We start from the raw sequence: 16,884 nt of genomic DNA, 5'->3' as shown, positions 1-16,884 counted from the left end.
GCGTGAATTTGATGAGGAGTAACATTTTGCCGTGTTTATATAAGTCTGATTAGTTAGAAGTGCTAGTGTTCAACCACGTTAGGCATTTGAATTCAATTGACGCTCGTTTTAATACTGTTATATACCACTTATTATTATTTTGCATCGAAATGGGATTTGGATGAGTAAGATTTTGTCGTGTTCAAGTCTTAGTTGAAACTTGAAAGTGCTATTGTTCAATTTGTATAATTGATCCTCCTTTTAATACGGTTATCTATTGTTAGCATCTGCATCTTACAATGAGCATTGAGTAAATAAGACTAACGTACGTCCCATAGAAATTATCATTATTTTCTTAAGAAACACATGCAAGGAAGTCATCTCATTCTTAAAAGTGAGGTCCATTGTTTTAAGAAGTAGGAATCTCTTCCTAGTTCCTACTACATTGGATTATTGGAAATCAAGAGTGAAGAACAAAACACAACTAGAATCGGTTGAATTTGGAAGAGAATGTAACCAAACCGAAGATTGGTTTAATTCGAGGATTTTGATTAAAGACTTCGGTGACTCACTTTTTGGGAGTTCAAAGAGGATCAATGATCTTCTCGATCTAATAAGTTGTGGGACCGGTTATTGATTTCCCATTATTTGGTCCAAGAATTTGTGAAATCTTGAGCTTTGTAGTAGGTATCTTGCAAACTATACTTTCCACTTTGAGACATTTGTGTTTCATGTGGCACATTCTATGATGCACACATGAAATTTTTCTATTGTGCCCTCAAAGGAAACTTGACCGCCTGTGTTGTTAATAATATGGTTTGCTTAAAAAGAAAATTAATTTTTATCATTTTCAAACATGGTTCTTTAGAAGGAAATTCTTCCTTCTTCCTTTTTTCCCAATCGGTGCACTTTTTGGAAATTCTGAAAAGTACTTTGCAAAGCCCAAATGCAAAGACTCTCTCTTTTCATTCGGGTCGGAAATAGCATCATTACTTCCATACACCATTAGGTGATCTCTCGAACTAAAAAGAGTCAATTCTTCAATCGCCTTTTAGGCCATCTCGAACTAAACGAAGGTCAATATTACAATCGTATAGATATGATGAAATTAAGATACTTCAAAATAGAACGCTGCTTCAGAATTAAGATAGAACAGTTATGGGCTATAATGCATTCAAAAGAAATGTATACACATGAATGATGATCAAGATTTAGTTGACAGAGAGAAATAACAGTACATAAACAGCGGATTGTGTAATCTAGTTGACATACTCACATGAAAGAATAATAAGTGAGAGTTAAAAACTTGATTACATGTACTTGAATCCATACTCGACACACTAGCAGCAGTCCACACACTTCATTACATGTACTTCATGAACTTCATTACATGTGCTTCATTACACACTTCACACAGCAGCGGCACACACACTCACCTACACTTCACACAGCAACAACATATACTTCACACACCGCAGCACACACATAAGCACACGTCAATCCTCACAGTTACACAACAGCAGCCCACACACTAGTAGCACATACTTCACACACAATAGCACATTGCAGCACACACATAAACACACGTCAACCCTCACAGTTACTTCAACAACTACGAAGTCTACTGCCATGAATACTCCACTGAAGGGAATGAATACTACACTGAAGGGGGGGGAGGGGGTAGTATCAACCACACCAACAGGTTCACCAAGTCCACCAACCCTTTCAGCACTCTCAACTTGTGTATCACCAAAGCTTTCACCAAGTACACTTGCAGCTTGTGGAGTGTCACCAACAAATGGCCCAAAGCTTTCACAAACATTCAGAGTATGATATGACAAACTTTCACAAAGCTTTCACCAAAAATTACACAAGCTTCAGCAAAATAGGTAAACATCCTCCCTTTTAGGTGTCTTGCTTCGGGATGTGCCTATAACAATAAACAATTTCTAACAAGCACGCTATGGTTATAAACATAGTAATAATTTGTCAAAAGATAGTCAAGTAAATATCCCTGAAATACGCATCCCATGCTTGACGATCAGCGTCAATATACTTGGTTTGTTGGTTGTATGAAAAACCAAACTCAGTACTCTCGAGAAGTTCTTTGACAGCTACGTAATAATCTCTTTCACGCGTTTTCATCCTAGAACGTACATTGTCATCCCCAATTGACGAGTTCAATCGTTGATTCAACTCCCTAGCCATCATGGACAAGGTCTCACTCGCCCACCCATTATTTGACGTTCTGCCCGTACCATTTATAGTATGATCTAACAACAATTCAATTAGGATCTTATCCATCGTGGGAGACCAACGGGTATGCTGATGACTTGCCATAACTACGAGAAAAAAAGTTAAATGTGAACTAATTGAACAACGTATTTCACAAGTAATCAAACTAACACTTACAACTATTTTATATATACACTAAGCCCGTCCTGACTAGCCAATTTATTCTATTGAGAGATAGCCTTTACACTTTCTTTCTCCTGTAGCATATTGAAAATCGGGTTTTTGTTTTAAAGGATAGAACTAGGTCCCCCCTTCTTTGTACTAATAGGTGAGCAAAGGAGAACCCTTGGGTTGTAGGAGTCAAGTCTATATCAGGACCTCTTTCTAGGTATCCCCCTAAGTGAAGGATTAGCTTCTTGGGACTCCCTCCTACGTCGAACTTCTTCTTCATCTATTTTCCCAAGTTGGGTGTTAGGTTTAAAAGAATAGATCACCCTTCTTTTTACTGAAAGTTGAGATATGGGGCCGCTAGGTTGATCGATCTATTACGAAAAGAGCTCGGATAATAGTGTCTCACCCCCATACTACCTAATTTACTAACTAGAAGTAGAGTATATGTTAGGACAAGGCGAAGGGTAGTTCCCTACCTTCAGGATTACCTTCTATAGAATCTCTCCTGCGGCCTCGTTCTCGTGATCCCCCCTAATAGAGCTAAGTCAAGAATATGGAGACTCGGTTCTTTCTCGTGGATCCCAAAGTCGGTGTTAGGTTTTTTCGTATCGAAATAGGTCGCCCCGCTTCTTCGGACCGCGAAAGGGGCATCGCATCTAGGTCTAGAATAACAAAACAAAGACCGACTTCGCGCTTCGGGAAAGAGATGTAGAAGAAGTTCGACACCCCTTCTATTTCGGTCCTTGCAATCCCTCCGGGAAGAAAGTGCCTTCGCTTTCTTTGCGGCTTTAGATCGCTACCCGGACATGGGGTAGAGCTCACTACTGAAAAGCTCCTACCGATCACGCTTAGCTATCGATACACTCAGTATGTGACCATGTCACACCCCGAATTTCGACAGAATTCGGAAAAACATTATTTGTCCCCGACTCTTCGATCTCCGAGGTGTGACGCACTCTCCACTCCCAAAAGCCCATAACCAGTTTAAAATATGCGGATAATTAAAACCAATAAATTTTTTTCTTAAACAAAGTCCTCTTCATTATAAAACAATTTACAAATGGAAATGCAAATAATATTATCTCAACTGAAAATCTATATCACCTCGAGGAAAACAAAACCACAACAACCTCAGATGAATCTTGCTAACGCAAAACCACAAGCAACCACCAATCTTCTTCATCACTAAACCTCAAAAAACTTATCAACTATGTTCATTGAATGAACACACCCGATAAAAACAAACATGCAAATCGGTTGACATTATAAAATGCTGGTGTGAGTAGCCCTAAAATACAACATATAATTATACATATACATACACAATCCATACGGCAGTTAGTTCCTCCATCGAGGCGCCTTAACTTCACACTAACCACACAACAAACTATACTCATAATAAATAAGGCATGTAGTTCCTCCATCGAGGCGCCTTAGGTTCAACTAAACAAATAAACAACCAAACATATTATATACATTCATCTATTTAAAGATACATCATTAACCAAGATATTACCATAATTATATTAATTAAGGTTTTCTTTACGTGTCCCTAAAATCACGTCGTATCTATGTCTTACCTAGTTTCCCTGGCTACCACAATCGCAAACCCAACGCATAACATGTACATCCATGCCTCCCTTACATAATGAGCCACTCCGTGCGTAACCACCTGGAAATGGATGCCGCGACACACCGTAAATCCTCACACGGAAGCCAAATCTATGTAAGCACCGCCACTATTCGGCATAAAATATTGCGCGATCATCGTTCTATTTTGCGAACGGAATAATCAAGCCATTATTATTCGCCCGGGGTCACCGGCCATTCAAATTTTAACCGAACGCCGCCCGTGGTCAGCCCAAGGCCATTCAAATTAATAATCGAACGCCGAAGGGCCAATCACACGAGTTGTGGTAGTCGTTCTGTGATTTTCGATTCGTAATTTATTCGGTGTCATACATCTATGACTCATAAACATTTCTACTATATCACGTGCGGCAATCAATTACCTTATTGCGACTAAGCCACAATCTCTAGAAATATCTCAATATATCTCATAACCATATTTCATACTTTCACGTGTCAATATCTTATTGCACTACACCACACTCACGTGGGCAAATATTCACCAATGCTATATTAGCATCTCACATATAAAATAATGGAGTGTATATACATTTCTCCAAGATATTGCATTAATATAAATATCCCAACATATGATATCATGTCATAATGCTTCAACGTATCACATACATTTTTATTATAACGTATTAGGAATATAATGTCTCCTAATATCTCAATATCATCACGTGTCAAAAAAAATACACAACATCAGGTCAAATCTTTCTTAGATAATGACCACCAAATATATACTAGCTTCCACAAATTTTTTATTACTATATGTGTCCATATAATATACACATAAAACGTGAAGATTAAACAAATTCATTACCCACAATCAAAGCCCAATATGCTTTTACACACTACTTCACGCCAAATCTAAATTATATAATTTACCAAACCAAGTTATACAATATCCGACAAGATTTTATTACTATATATATCCATATAAACAAACATATGAAAAACCGGAAAAGTCAACATTCACAAATAAATCGGTCAAAGTCAACGGCCAATCCGGTCAAAATCAATCTACGATCATAAAGTCAATCGGCCAAAGGTCAACACCTCATTGTCAAGGTCAAACTCAACCGGTCATGGTCAAAGTCAAACCGCCCCCGGTCAAAGTCAAAGGTGAAAGTCAACCGGCCCATGGTCAAAGTCAAACCGCCATCGCCAAAGTCAAAGGTGAAAGTCAACCGTCCATGGTCAAAGGTCAAAGTCAACCGTCAAAGTCAACGGTCGATGGTCAAAGTCAAACTGTCCTAGTCAAAGTCAAACTATCCTGGTCAAAGTCAAACCGGTCCGGTCAAAGTCAAACCGTCTAAATCAAAGTCAAACCGGCGTTTTAGGTGTTCGACAGGTTCATGGTCATAGCCATGGTTCATGGCTAAGGTCAAAGGTGCATGGCTCATGGGCTCATGACCAAGGTAATGGTTCGGACCCAACTGGCCGAGCCCAAACCTTAGAACCCAAAAGTCTAAAACCAATTTATTAATTTTACCCGACCCAATTGGGATCAATGTTAAGTCCTATGGACTGGCCCCAACCAATACTAGAAACGGGCCCAAAAACAGTTAAGTTAAACTGGTCCACAAATACAAATGGGTTCGGCCTAAAAATTTAACTGAAACCTACCCGAAAAACAAAGGAAACGGGCCCCATAGACTAATGGAAAAGGCCCTAAACAAAACCAACTAAAATCGGACTGAAAACCAACTAATAGAGTTTGGCCCAACCCAAAACTTAACCCCTTCGCCCCAAGCCCAAGCCCCCCAGTGCCCAATTTTAGGTCATCTTCCTCCACCGCCCAAAGAAATCCACCACCACTCAAAATCCACCATCCCACCCCTCATCTCCTCCTTCCAAATGGGTTTCACTCCTCTTTGAAAAACCAAGCAACATTAATTAACCCACACACCTCAAATCCTTAGATCCCCACATCACCAAAACTAGATCCGAAACCGCGACCGCCATTAATGGCTTCTCTCCAGAGCTCCAATCGACAACCCTAACCATCCTTACACACTACACTAGCCACCCAACATCGTCCAACCCACACAAACAACCTTTCACTTAATCAAATCCATCATGCGATTCTTTGGTCGCCATTAACGACTTGTTCTCAAGCTTCCACCACCACCATTCAATCGACTAACAACCCAACAACATCCCACCATCATCACAACATAAATTACATTAACTAGTTTCAATCAAACAGCGGTTCAAAGCATAAACCAATCATTTCTAGGTTGTAGCTTTGGCAGCCATTAATCCCCACTCTGGAACTCTAACAGTTCAATTAAGGATTTCCAAGATTTAATGAATAACTATACTAACCAAATTCCCCGTGAATTCCACAGGATGAAAAATTAACCTGACATAGGAAAAATTGAAATTGAGCGAGAAATGAAAAAACTCGACGAAATGTTTTATTCTAAAACTCTAGTTTTTATGAAAATGAAAAAAACATAACTACTCACAAAAAAGCGGTTTACATGAACGTAAAATTCATAAATTCAAAGCGGATGAAAAAATCATAGTTTTAGTAGTGGTGAGAGTTAACTCTACTCACTTTGTATGAACAAACGCCGAATCCTCCTAGCAGATTAAATTCGTCATACTCAACGCCCAAAGAAACCAGTTCTCTCTGCCTCCATTTTTAATATATTATTATTTTTATGAACCCTTTTTCTAGAAAAAGTGTTTATATACTGGGTCCAAACCCCAAGCCTCCAACATTCACTTCGGCCCAAAACCAGCCCACGTATCCCGAGTCCGTCCGAATTTAATTTTGAAAATAATTAATTAAATTAATTAATAAATAATTAAATATGTCTTTTAAAAATACGGGCGTTACAGCTATACACATCTCAAAAGAATCTCGTCCCGAGATTCGGAAGTAAAGCTATACGAACAAAACGTTGGTTATTAACTTAGAACCTATACAAGAATGCACATTGATTAAACTTAAACAAGATAACATTGGTATTAATTATTTTTAAATAATACCCGAATATATATCCTCATGCCATTACAAAACCTATTACAGGTTTAACTGCCTATATTAAAACAAATTATTATCGTCTTAAACACAAGACAAATATATCATATCTTTTTAGCATGCGGTTTAGCGACACGTAGCAAACTCTCTACGAAAAATCAATATTCTACTTAACTAATCAATAATATGGAGAAAGTTCATAAAACATTATGGAGTTTTCATTATCATGTATAAAAGAAAATTAGTGTCCCGATACAAAAATAAAATCATAAAATCACTCATGTCATTGATACTACAATAAAACTTTATATTACTTTAGTCATGCTCTCGAAAAAATTAAATTTTAAAACAATCCTTGAATCCTAATTCATGCTTGCAATCGGATCAAATATAGCACGATTCAAAAATAATTTTTCATGTTTTCTATCAAAATCATATAGACCTAAACAAAACAATTAAGAGTAAATACTTTCGAATATGCCAAAATCATGTGAAACTAATTTAACGATATTAATCAATCATGTCATAATTTATAGGCACGACACACTTATAAGACAAAATAAAAAAATCCGTTTGTTGTGGAAATACGATCATCATTATATTAAAGACATCATCTACATAAATTCCAATATATTTTAAAAATAACAATTATCACCATTATTTTAATTAATCATTAATAACGCGACCTTTAGAAAACAACCTACACATGCATGTTTTCTGGTAAAACAATTTTAATCATCACATACATGCGGTAATAGTTCACCTATATTCAATAATATAACAACGTGTATAATGCTGTAAGTATATACATCTCAAAAGAATATCGTGTATACGCAAGTATACACGCCTCAAAGAATACACGCGTATATCTTATGTATACACATCTCAAAAAGAATACACGATATTTTATTATTATATTCAATCTATTTCTAACTAATCACCTCTAACAGATTAATCTCTTTATAATTTAAAATACTATTCATCCATTAACGCAGTAATGAGAGTGAGGCTAGATAGTTCCTCCAAAACCGAGGCGATTAGTTCCTTACTCAAGACATCAAAAACCACCAGATAATACAACTCATTCAATATATATTAAAAATATCTCATAGTTTATTGAATAATAACATAACACTCCAATACAAAATTCACATGTATGTGGTCATCATTAAATCCATACTCCACGAAAAAATGAACACAAACAATAAAAATCACACTATAAAGAACACACATCATTTTGATCAAATCCGTTAATAATTAATATATTACACATATAACCACTCCTCATATAATAAGGAAAAATAAAATCATTTACTATCCATTCCACCGTAGAGTAACTAATATAAATATACATATCACACATACAAAAACCAATCAAAAAATATTGACTCTCTTTATTTCTATATCTCTTTCTTTTATTTGTAAAAGTAAAACAACTAATGGAAATAGTTTTGAAAATATTACTTTAAACACTACCCATAAACCACGATCCGAGAATCACCTGACTCACCTAAGTCTAAGCTAACCAAATGCTCGATACCAAATCATTACACACCTCGAATTTCGACGAATTCGGAAAACATTATTTGTCCCCGACTCTTCGATCTCCGGTGTGACGACTTCCACTCCCAAAAGCCCATAACCAGGTTTAAAATATGCGGATAATTAAAACCAATAAATTTTTTTCTTAAACAAAGTCCTCTTCATTATAAAACAATTTACAAATGGAAATGCAAATAATATTATCTCAACCGAAAATCTATATCACCTCGAGGAAAAACAAAACACAACCTCGAGATCACGATGCTAACGCAAAACCACAAGCAACCACCAATCTTCTTCATCACTAAACCTCATTAAAACTTATCAACTATGTTCATTGAATGAACACACCCGATAAACAAACATGCAATCGGTCAAGATTATAAAATGCCTGGTGTGAGTAGCCCTAAAATACAACATATAATTATACATATACATACACAATCCATACCTGCAGCTAGTTCCTCCATCGAAATTTTAACTTCACACTTAAACCACACAACAAACTATACTCATAATAAATAAGGCATGTAGTTCCTCCATCGAGGCTTTAGGTTCAACTAAACAAATAAACAACCAAACATATTATATACATTCATCTATTTAAAGATACATCATTAACCAAGATATTACCATAATTATATTAATTAAGGTTTTTCTTTACGCGTCCTAAAAAAATCACGTCAGATCTATGCCTTTACCTAGTTTCCGCTACCACAATCGCGAACCCAACGCCAAACACCGAACATCCATCATGCCTCCCTTTACATAATGAGCCACTCAGGCGTGAACCACCCCCGAAATGGATGCCGCGACACCGTAAATCCTCACACCGGAAGCCAAATCTATGTAAGCACCGCCACTATTCTAAGATAAAATATTCGATCATCGCTCTATTTTGCGAATCCGAATAATCAACTATTCATTATTAAATTTCTGGTCGTCGCCGGGCGCCATTCAAATTTTAAAGCGAACGCCGGCGCCGTCGCCGGCCATTCGAATTTAATCAAACGCCGGAAGGGCCAATCACATGAGTTGTGGTAGAATGTTCTGTGATTTTCGTTCGTAATTTATTCGGTGTCATACATCTACGACTCATAAACATTTCTACTATATCACGTCTTGGTCAATTACCTTATCAGACTAAGCCACAATCTCTGTAAAATATCTCAATATATCTCATAACCATATTTCATACTTTCACGCCATCAATATCTTATTGCACTACACCACACTCACGTGAAGCAAATATTCACCAATCTATATATTAAGATCTCACATATAAAAATAATGGAAACAGTGTATATACATTTCTCCAAGATATTGCGATTAATATAAATATCCCAACATACGATATCACGCCATAATGCTTCAACGATCACATTTTTTTATTATAACGTTAGAATATAATGCCTCCTAATATCTCAATATCATCACGCCAAAAAAAATACACAACATCATCCAAATCTTTCTTAGATAATGACCACCAAAATATATACTAGCTTCCACAAAGATTTTATTACTATATGCTATCATCATATAATATACACATAAAACGTGAAGACAATTAAACAAATCCGGTCCACAATCAAAGCCCAATATCTTTTACACACTACTTCACGCCAAATCTAAATTATATAATTTACCAACCAAGTTATACAATATCCCGATGAAGATTTTATTACTATATATATCCATATAAACAAACATATATGAAAACCTGGAAAAGTCAACATTCACGGTCAATCTATTCAAAGTCAATCCACAATCGGCCAAAAAATCAATCAAATAAAGTCAATCTCAATCTACAAAAAGTCAAACACCTCATTGTCAGTCAAACTCAACCGGTCATGGTCAAAGTCAAACCAAACTCCACGCAAAGTCAAAGTGAAGGTGAAAGTCAACCGTCCATGGTCAAAGTCAAACCAAAGTCCATCGCCAAAGTCAAAGGTGAAAGTCAACCGGTCATCATGGTCAAAGGTCAAAGTCAACCGTCAAAGTCAATCGGTCGATGGTCAAAGTCAAACCGGCCCTACCAAAGTCAAACTATCCCGGTCAAAGTCAAACCTGTCTCCTGGTCAAAGTCAAACCGTCGAGGTTCAAAGTCAAACTGGTTTTTCGTTGCTCGACAAGTGGTTCATTGTCCATCATAGCCTAAATGTTCAGGTCCAAGGTCAGTCGCATATGGCTCGTGGGCTCATGACTAGGTAATGGTTCGGACCCAACCGGCCGAGTTTCAAACCTTAACCCAAAAGTCTAAAACCAATTTATTAATTTTACCCGACCCAATTGGGATCAATGTTAAGTCCTATGGACTGGCCCCAACCAATACTAGAAACGGGCCCAAAAACAGTTAAGTTAAACTGGTCCACAAATACAAATGGGTTCGGCCTAAAAATTTAACTGAAACCGGCCCAGCAAAACAAAGGAAACGGGCCCATAGACTAATTGGAAAAGGCCCTAAACAAAACCAACTAAAATCGGGCCCAAAACCAACTAATAGAGTTTGGCCCAACCCAAAACTTAACCCCTTCGGCCCAAGCCCAAGCCCCAGGCCCAATTTCGGTCATCTTCCTCACAGTTCCAGCAGCTCCACCACCAGCAGCTCGCGCGCCGCCAGCCACCCCTCATCTCCTCCTTCCAGCGGTTTCACTCCTCTTTGAAAACCAAGCAACATTAATTAACCCACACACCTCAAATCCTTAGATCCCCACATCACCAAAACTAGATCTGGAAACCGCGACCGCCATTAATGGCTTCTCTCCGAGCTCCAATCGACAGCCCCTAACCATCCTTACACACTACACTAGCCACCCAACATCGTCCAACCCACACAACAACCTTTCACTTAATCAAATCCACTGGGCGATTCTTTGGTCGCCATTAACAGCTTGTTCTCAAGCTTCCACCACCACCATTCAATCGACTAACAACCCAACAACATCCCACCATCATCACAACATAAATTACATTAACTAGTTTCAATCAAACAGTTCAAAGCATAAACTGGCGATTTCTAGGTTGTAGCTTTGGCCGCCATTAACGACCACTACCGAGCTCTAACAGTTCAATTAAGGATTTCCAAGATTTAATGAATAACTATACTAACCAGTCCCCAGGAATTCCACAGGATGAGAAAATTAACCGGACATAGGAAAAATTGAAATTGAGCGAGAACAGAAAAACTCTGACAGAAATGTTTTATTCTAAAACTCTAGTTTTTATGAAAATGAAAAAAAACATAACTACTCACAAAAACAGTTTACATGAACAGAAAATTCATAAATTCGAAACAGATGAAAATCATAGTTTTAGTAGTGGTGAGAGTTAACTCTACTCACTTGTATGAACAGCTCGACGAATCCTCCTACCGATTAAATTTATTTCCAACGCCCCAAAGAAACCAGGTTCTATACTGCTTCCATTTTAATATATTATTATTTTTATGAACCCTTTTTTCTGTAAAAAAGTGTTTATATATCTTCCCCGAAACCCAAGCCTCAACACGCATTTCGGCCCAAAACCCCCACGTATCCCGAAATCGGTCCGACCAATTTTGAAAATAATTAATTAAATTAATTAATAAATAATTAAATATGTCTTTTAAAAAATACACGGCATTCTGGACCATCTATCCACTAACCAAACTCCCACTTTCAAGAGAGAGAAGAGCTGCAACCTATTCTCTCGGAGATTCTCCGCTTTCGATGAAATTAGTCATAGGTCCTTGATTCCCCATAACGAATTGGCTAGCTATCTCTCAATTGCCTATCCCGTGGTGCTCGAAGGTCCCCAGTTCCTCGGCCTCGAGGTGCATTTAGTTGTCTTACATGAGACTCGGATATTCCCCACTCCATGGCACCTTTAAAATCATCCATTTCGCCTCGGCCCAGACGCCCTTTTCTCATTATCATCTACCGCCCTTTCTTTCCTCCCGACTATTCACGCATGAAGATCGTCGTATGTGTGCTCGACTTCGGTTGCAAGGGAGTCACACTTTTCATACACTTCCACAACTCCCAATGTTTTCAAACCGTTACCATATAGTCCATATATATGGACTCAATACATTATGTCATTCTAATAAGATAAATCAAAACACAGACTAAGAACAATATGTAGAAAGGATACATAACAATTAGTCAATTAGGCTTTTGTCTTTGCATTTTAGGCTTTTGACATATTCTGTCTATATAAAGCTTCAACGACTAATTTGTTTAAATCACACTACATTTTCAGTAATGAGTGTGTTCAGTTTCTCTGTTTTACATGCCATCCTTCTGTTTTGCATTTCATCACCAATCGTGTCCACTGCCAACTTCTTAGGAAATGAAATAGATAAACTTGCCTTGCTAGCATTCAAATTTCAAACTCAAGACCCTTTCATGGTTATGAGTTCGTGGAATGATTCTAACCCTTTCTATGAGTGGGAAGGAGTTCAATGTAGTCCTATACATGAAAGGGTGACAGCCTTGACACTTCGAGGTAAAGGTCTAATGGGAATACTATCTCCCTATGCATATTGGAAACCTCTCTTTTTTGAGGACACTAGTCCTCGAAAACAACAGTTTCCAAGGCGAGATTCCTCCAGATTTTGGTAAGTTGTTTAGACTAGAATATCTTGTTCTAAGTAACAATTCTTTGGTAGGGAAATTGCGTAAGTATTTCCTTATGCTCCAACCTCGAGAGTCTCTTTCTAAGTAGCAATAATCTTGCTGGAAAGATACCCATGGAACTTGGTTCTCTTTCAAAACTTGTCAATTTTACTCTTGAGGTTAACAAGCTAGAAGGTAGTATACCACCTTCTTGGGAAACCATACATCTCTTCATTTATCTCAACCAAGTATTCCAAGTACTCTAGACCAATTGAAAAGCATCATGAACCTTGCACTGGAGTCTAACAAATTATCTAGTGAGATCTCTCCCTCGTTGTATAATCTCTCAACTTTAGTAACATTTAGCGTCGAAGATAATCAACTAACTGGGAATCTACCCGATGATATTGGTCTCAGTCTTCCTAATCTTCAACGCTTTTTTAGTTGGGATGAACCAGTTTTCCCTGACCAATTCCAACATCTTTGTTCAATGTTTCAGGCTTAGTGTACTTGATATTGGTATTAACCACTTTAGTGGAAAAGTTCCTCCTGAATATAGGAAACTTAAAGGGTCTTAGATTACTAGCTATGGGTCAAAGTAATCTCGGAAGTGGAAACCCGGTGATTTGGACTTCCTTACTTCTCTCACCAATTGTAGTAATTTACAAGGTTTCATGATTGCAATTAACCGGTTTGGAGGTACATTACCAGTTTCAATTGCTAATTTCTCAAAGCAACTTACAACAATGTATATAGGACAGAATCAAATTTCTGGAAATATTCCTAATGAAATTGGGAATATAAGAAGTTTGATTGATTTGGATTTGAGTTCTTAGCTTAGCTTGTTAAGAACAACAAATTCATTTAAAAATAGCAAAGAATAAAATACAGAAGAAAGATAACTTTTCAAATGAAGAAAAAAATGAGTGAAACCTGGATAATTTCTCACCTTGATAATTCAATCACAGTAAAAATCCAAGGAGAGAGAGTTGAGGCGGCTAACTTTCACTTCACAGAGAGAGAGTGAGAGAAGCTAATGATTCAAAACTAGGGTTGAATTATTTGAACAGTAGATTTGCCGAACATTGTGTTTGCCAAATTTGTGTTATCAAGCAGAGGAAAACCTGACAAATGAAATTTGTCAATTGTTTGCCATTGACAAAACAAGCAGCAGCAAATTAATATTTTCTCGCTAGTTAGTTTGCCGGTAAATTTTGAAGTGGGAAAATATTTTCCCATTACATATTTGCCCCTCAAGTGGGAAAATTTAACAAGCACGCCCTCATGGAAAATGACAGAGGTGAAGGTCTTGGAAGTTGGAAACTTGGAATTGTCTCGTTGGCACTGCGCAGATATCCAACTATCCAAGTGATAGCCTCGTGATGCATAACTTTATCGTACGACCAAGTGACCAACCACCAACCAAAGCCCCAAGTAACAATGTGCGCTCTCCTAGTCTACTGCTTTATAGGCTCTCAAATTTTCATACTCTTCTCTCGATTTTTAACAGACTAACAGTGCTCTTTATTCATTTTCTAATTTCTAGTTGATATAATTTATACCCTAATTTATATTGATTACTTTTGGTTATATACTACATCGCAGATATTCTTTTCCCTTTTCTTTTGGGTTGCTATTGCCTATGGGCAGTATTTTACTGTACTACATAAAACAAAAGTAAAAAATAAGTACGATAATTTAATTTGATACTAGTGTGCTACAAGATAGATCATAGGAGGGCATCTCCAATGGAGTGTGTAATATTACACATCCACATAGGCACCACATCAGTGCCACTAGGATTTTACCCCCATGCTACACTCATATATTTCACCAAAATATACACACCGGATAGTCTCCAATGGGAAAAATTAAAACAATGTGTATTCTAAAAAACGGACGTCAATCTGAGTGTCGTCTAAGAGAAAAATGTATTGATTTTTTTTTAGTGAAGTGAAGAACGAAGCTTTTTTTTAGTACGTGTTTTCTTGTATTGTGTTCACATGTAAATGAGTTTTGAGATGAGCTTCTTTTGTTTTTGGTGACTTGAGATAACTTAGTTTAATTGATAGTGTCACATCAATTTACTGGTTCAAGGTGAGAGAGAGTGTGTGGAGTGAGTGATGGAATTTTAAGATGGGATGTCGAAATTGTTTTTCTTCAAACTTTTTTTTTTAAGTGTCACATGATGTTTTTATTAACTAATAGCCGGATTGGGGATTTCCCACCCCATCTATTAACTACTACTAGCCTATTAACTACGGTATACCACCCCATTGAAAAAAGTTTTTTGACACTGAGGATATAAACTCTACACTTTATATTGTTTACACTCTTCATTGGAGATGCTCTAATACTGAATTGTGAATAGTGATACGGTGATACCCTCTCCGGTTTTATATTCATAGCTAAGTAGCTAATATCAAAAGAAGACTTTGGAAGGAAATTCCCCTCTGGGCTCTGGTGATGGAGCCTGCAGTGAAGTCTAAAGCCTTGGTGCTCCATGCCTAGCTGCTAGATTCGCTGATATATATGTTGGCTTCTCCACAATTCGAGGTAATATACAATGGCCATTGTAAGGGAGTAATATTCTCATTAAAGAATATTAAGCACGCGTTAAACATAAGTAGAGATCGCAGTGCAATCAGGACATCGTCCTCCAAGATCGATTCGCGAGCAGCTCGCTTTATGTAGGTGGTACACTCCAGCTCGCTCAAGAACGTTCCAAAAAGTCTGAACGACCTAGAGCAGAACGCTTTGAATAAAGACATTTTCCTTAATCCAAGGGTAATCATTACCAAATCCATATCTGTACTTCCAATTATCGGAAATTATGAACTACTGCACCAACTCCCAATGATCACCGCCTTCCTACCAGAACCAACCTAACACTCATTCGTAATCTCCACCCTACATATGTATACGAAAGTACATGTGTCTCGAAGATCAACACTCTCTTATACCTATAAATACCACTTACATGAACTACGTGAGACCTGATTCTTCTCTCCCCCCAGAATCAAGAGAAGATACGTAGGCAGCTTGCTACTTAGCAAACTCGGTCTTTCCCAAATCCAAACCCTTTCTTCTTCCCCCTGTATATGTAAGGGAAAAACGCCCCTTTACATTGGTGCTGTCTGTGGTCTCGATTACTTGAGACACCAATTTCACATAAATCAAAACTCAAAAACTAAAACTCTCAAGCCCACGAAGCATGGCAAGCCTCAAAGCGCAAGTTCAAAGCCTCGCAAACCAACTAGGCTTAACAAATGAAAGCATTTCCTTGCCCCGGCAGGAAAATGCTGCTCTTCGTGCACAAGTAGACACACAACAACAATCAGCTGGGAATGTCGCCGAGAAAGGACGCAGATTAATGAACTATTACAACGAATTGGCCAAAGCGCAGTAAGAAAGGACGCAACCTAGATCGTCCAGAAAATTCTCAAGACGTACCGCGCATCGCCATTCACCATAGAGGTACTAAATAAACCCTCTCCTCAGGATTTTGTTCAGCCACATTTTCTGATGTACGACGGCAGGACATGCCCTGGTCAACACGTGGCTCGTTATATCCAAAGCTTGGCACTCTATAGTGCACCAGAGTTCGATCACCTCCACTGCCGTTTGTTCCCAGCCAGTCTCAAAGATGGCGCACTCTATTGGTTCTTCTCACTCGAGCCAGACTCGTTAAAGACCTTCGAACAACTTACCGATTCGTTTGCTAGTCAATATGTG

At 37.8% G+C, this 16,884-nt stretch overlaps 1 long non-coding RNA gene across 1 annotated transcript; it reads right to left on the bottom strand.

The window, feature by feature from the left end:
- Positions 1–1,148: 1,148 nt before the first annotated feature.
- On the bottom strand, positions 1,149–11,982 carry LOC147518615 (uncharacterized). The gene is made up of 2 exons (XR_015214090.1): positions 11,896–11,982; positions 1,149–1,909 (listed from the first exon to the last, which is right to left on the bottom strand). It is a non-coding gene; the product is annotated as an uncharacterized LOC147518615 (long non-coding RNA).
- Positions 11,983–16,884: the final 4,902 nt, after the last annotated feature.

Source organism: Coptis chinensis, chromosome 2 (assembly GCF_015680905.1).
Source record: "Coptis chinensis isolate HL-2020 chromosome 2, ASM1568090v1, whole genome shotgun sequence".
NCBI lineage: Eukaryota > Viridiplantae > Streptophyta > Magnoliopsida > Ranunculales > Ranunculaceae > Coptis > Coptis chinensis.
This window is presented reverse-complemented; position numbering and strand designations above follow the sequence as displayed.